Here is a 4917-nt window from a genome sequence, read left to right as displayed (position 1 = left end):
TTCTAACAGGTTCTGATGGGTTATAATGGATTATGACAGGTTCTTATGGGTTCTGACGGGTTCTAACATGTTCTGATAGGTTCTAACAGATTCTGATGGGTTCTGACGGATTCTGATGGGTTCTAACTTGTTCTCATAGGTTCTAATGGATTCCGACAGGTTCTGATGGGTTCTAGCGGGGTCTGATGGGTTCTAACGGGTTCTGACGAGTTCTAATGGATTCTGACAGGTTCTGATGGCTTCTGACAGGTTCTAGCGGGTTCTGATGGGTTCTAACGGGTTATGACAGGTTATGACAGGTTCTAATGGATTCTGACTGGTTCTGACGGGTTCTGATGGGTTCTAACAGATTCTGACAGGTTCTAATGGGTTCTAACAGGTTCTGATGGGTTATAATGTATTATGACGGGTTCTGATGGGTTCTGATGGGTTCTAGCGGGTCTGATGGGTTCTAACGGGTTCTGACGAGTTCTAATGGATTCTGACAGGTTCTGATGGCTTCTGACAGGTTCTAGCGGGTTCTGATGGGTTCTGACAGGTTATGACAGGTTCTAATGGATTCTGACTGGTTCTGATGGGTTCTAACAGATTCTGACAGGTTCTAATGGGTTCTAACAGGTTCTGATGGGTTATAATGGATTATGACAGGTTCTGATGGGTTCTGACAGGTTCTGATGGGTTCTAGTGGGGTCTGATGGGTTCTAACGGGTTCTGACGAGTTCTAATGGATTCTGACAGGTTCTGACAGGTTCTAGCGGGTTCTGATGGGTTCTAACGGGTTCTGATGAGTTCTAATGGATTCTGACAGGTTCTGATGGGTTCTAGCGGGGTCTGATGGGTTCTAACGGGTTCTGACGAGTTCTAATGGATTCTGACAGGTTCTGATGGCTTCTGACAGGTTCTAGCGGGTTCTGATGGGTTCTAACGGGTTCTGACAGTTTATGACAGGTTCTAATGGATTCTGACTGGTTCTGACGGGTTCTGATGGGTTCTAACAGATTCTGACAGGTTCTGATGGGTTCTAACAGGTTCTGATGGGTTATAATGGATTCTGACAGGTTCTGATGAGTTCTGACAGGTTCTCCTGTGTTCTGATGGGTTCTAATGTTTTCGGACAGGATCTGATGGGTTCTGACAGGTTCTAGCGAGTTCTGATCACCCTGTCTGTGTTTAATTTGTAATGACTGTGCAATGACCCACTTATTACATGGCTTCTTTCCAAACAAATAAATGGACATGAAATAGTGATTTGAATAGCCATTTTGCAGAAAGTGATAAACTAGCACAGTCATGCATTGTAGGAAATCGGTTGCCTGCATGGGAACAGTCAGTTATGCATTTTAGTTTGTTTGTGGTCATTCCAGTTTACAGCAGTATTTCAGAGCAGCTTATTAATGTGCAAGCATAATTAAAATCATATTAAAGGTCATTAATGCATTAGTTAATAGAAATGTTATGAATGGTAAAGCTTTAAAATTATTGTTTTGCCTACTCTACTTTTGACATTTGCATAATGCAACTTTGAATACAAATAAATAAGTATAATAAATACAGGTAATTTCTAATTAATTAGAAGAATAAAAAATATGAACAAACTCCTTTTATATGCTTAGAAAATGTTATTCTTGTCAGGATTTGGATGTATACGTGTTAAATTATAGGGAATGTAAGAATTATTCATTATTTTCACCTACTGACACACAAATCATGAAAAGCGATATTTTTGATTGTATCGACACCCGCTTCACTTGTACCGGTTCATTTTGAACAATTAAATTAATTATTTGAAAAATGTAAACCAAAAATATTTCTAAATTCAAAATAAACTTCAAACGAAACAAAAATATAACCGAAAAAACTAAATAAAAAAAATGATATCAAATCCAAGCCTTTTCTTCCACTGGCCCCTTGTACTCTGATTAAAAACAGTGTGATTATAGTTAACGAACACTAAAACGAAAAAGAACAAAATCCTTTTCGTTAACTAAAAGAAAAATAATAACTGAAATTACTTGAGAAAAACTAAATCTAAACTAAAATACTTTTTCATAACTCCAAAACTAACTAAAATGAAATAAAAATATTCTTGAATATTAGATTTAGTTTTTATATACTAGGGTGAATATGGGTAAAGTGGGATACTTTTGGAAAATTTACTTTTCTTGACACTTTGAATTATGATCCAAATGCCACATAACCTGATATTATACCTTTGAAGAAAGATTATGATGTCTTCTACCAAAAATGAAGAAATATTCAATACTGAGAAGAAGAAGACCCTCTTTTGACCAAATCCCAGATTTATTTAAGCAGTTCTGGTAAAGTGGGACAGAGGAAAAATTATTCTCTAGAAAAAATCTACAAAGTTCTTTTTTATAACCTTAACAAGATTGACCTCAAATTTCTGATATTTTCTTGACTATTGAAATGAGCTCTGCCACACATCCTAAAGTGAAATCATCAATTTAAAATCTCAAAAAGATAAAGAGATAATTGACCAAAAATCTCCTCATGTCATCCCAGATGTGTTTGACTTTCTTTCTTCTGCAGAACACAAATTAAGATTTTTAGAAGAATATATCAGCTCTGTAGGTTCATACAATACAAGTCAACAGGGACCAAAACTTTGACGATCCAAAAAACATATAAGGGCAGCATAAAAGTAATCCATAAGTGTTTTAATCCATGTCTTCAGAAGTGATCTAGTCTGGTTTGGGTGAGAACAGACCAAAATGTTACTCACTGTACATTTTGCATTTGCAGTTGACAGGAATGATCATGATTTCAAGCTCGATTACACTTACTAGTTGAGTTCGCAGAGTGCTAGATGGTGCTGGGAAATATAATCCATCTTGAAATTATGATTGCCAAGAATAAAGCAGATGTCGAGATTTACTGTAAAAAAGGACTTGAATATTAAAGGGCACCTATTATGGCATTTAAAATGTTCCTAATATTGTTTTGGGAGTCCCCAACAACAGTTTTACATGCATGCAATGACAAAAAAACACATTTGTTGTCTTATAATATGCATTTATGTTTACCTGATTTGCTCACCGACTCCCAAATGATTCGTTCAACGACTCATTTTTCCAAACCCCTCCTTTGCGTGACGCTAATCTGCAGTGATTGGTCAGATGACCCAGTCAGTTGTGATTGGTATACTCTGTGCAGAGGTTGTCGGAAACGGAACACCCATCACCGCTTTGTAGTAAAAAAATCTAAATCAGAGAAGGAATTTGAGTTGATTTATGTTAGCGATCATAGCCCAAAGTTCGGTGGTAAACACCCAATCAGTTATTGTTTGCGTTAGCCCAACGCATAAACATATTGGTAAAGCACTGCATTACTACAAGTTATTGCTCTATTCTTTATGACAACTCCAATAACATCGACAAACATTTCACATATTTCAAAATAATTGACATTGGAGACCTAGAAGCTGCGCTGAGTGTAACTTACACAACACACACAAACACTTATTAAGCATGCTAAAAAACACATAAAAGCAACAATTATTAATAATACTTACAGGTTGTGATTCGGAGGAGGAAGCTGATCCAAATAAACTTGGTACTGAACCTTCCTTCAGTATCAACCGGCTCGCAAATCCACAATTGAAAGCATTCATGTTCGTAAAGCAATCGTCATTAAAATGTCGCGAACACAGCACAAGGTTCGGGCTATACTTGTGTGGTATAGTTGTAAATATAAACTCTAGGTACTGATTCTTCACATGCTCGTCCCTGGGCAGTGAAAAAAAAGTCGCTTTTGATATGCACTTCAGAATACAGCGTCTTGTTGTCGACATGATGTTTTCAAGTTTTCCCTGGTGTGACGCTTAAAAATCACTATGACACAGGTGGGAAAATACCAATATAAATTAGATCATAAATACAACTGTAAATATAAACATAATAATAATAAGTAAGGAATAATTGATGACAGAATGTTACACCCCCGATTGGGTAATGCGGTCACGTTGCACAGCGTATTGACCGTTGCACCATTCAATGGTCCGTCATCAATTATGCCACTTATACCACATTTACCACACCTTAATACATCATTCAGAGTTTTATCTCAAAACATTTCTGGTTTCCGTTCCTTATGAAAGGAACTACGTGTGTGTGCATATGTGTGTGTGTGTGTGTATAAGTGTGGGGGAGACGAGGGAGCACGAGGGCTCTTTTTAACCTTAATTTAAATAAATGTAGGATATTTTAGATGTTGTTTTACATTCTTAATCGATTTGCTTTTACCAATGACTTTGTTTTAATTGGTTATTTTGTTGTGGAAGCCTGTACGTCTCTTTGAAATAATGGAAATAATTTGGTGAAGTTATATGAAACCGTTATGTGGTCAAGACCTGGAACTACTTTATAGCCGTGCGTTTCCTTGAAAAATAATTGCACACCTTATAATGTCCGTGCACCAATCAGAACCAAGCATTCAACAGACCCGTGGTATTGTAAAATAAACCATGACCTCTAAATAGTTAACACAAATCTCCAAACTGAAAATCTAGGAACTGAGTTTAAACTTTGTGCTGAAAACAGGCCTGCTTTTGAAACGTCTAAGTGCAATGATCTATTTCTAAGGAAAATAGCAAATTGTGCTTTGCAGCACTTCATTAACATACAATACACCCACAATTTGTATGCATACACCCACAGAGCTCAAACACTCCCACACATGCCCACTCACAAAAACAGAGCCCTTAAAGTCACCAGAATAAGTTTATAAATATATAAGCTGGATATCATTCACAGACCATGAAGTGGCTAATTAACCCACTGAATGTCCACCCTGTTATTTTCACCCTGATGCAGCCCAACATCTACATTTCTTTCAGTCGTTTAGCGTTACCATGTTAAATCTTAAACATGTCCCTTTGATAATGAAGCATAAGTATAC

General features: G+C 36.9%; 1 long non-coding RNA gene across 1 annotated transcript; it reads right to left on the bottom strand.

Annotated features, from left to right (window-relative positions):
* Positions 1-2302: 2302 nt before the first annotated feature.
* LOC127631530 (uncharacterized) lies at positions 2303-3759 on the bottom strand. Its single transcript, XR_007968992.1, has 3 exons — positions 3045-3759; positions 2805-2895; positions 2303-2707 (listed from the first exon to the last, which is right to left on the bottom strand). It is a non-coding gene; the product is annotated as an uncharacterized LOC127631530 (long non-coding RNA).
* Between the last annotated feature and the right edge of the window lie 1158 nt (positions 3760-4917).

This window comes from Xyrauchen texanus, chromosome 38 (genome assembly GCF_025860055.1).
Source record: "Xyrauchen texanus isolate HMW12.3.18 chromosome 38, RBS_HiC_50CHRs, whole genome shotgun sequence".
Lineage (NCBI taxonomy): Eukaryota > Metazoa > Chordata > Actinopteri > Cypriniformes > Catostomidae > Xyrauchen > Xyrauchen texanus.
The sequence above is the reverse complement of the archived record's forward strand: the minus strand, read 5'-3'. Positions and strand labels throughout refer to the sequence as shown.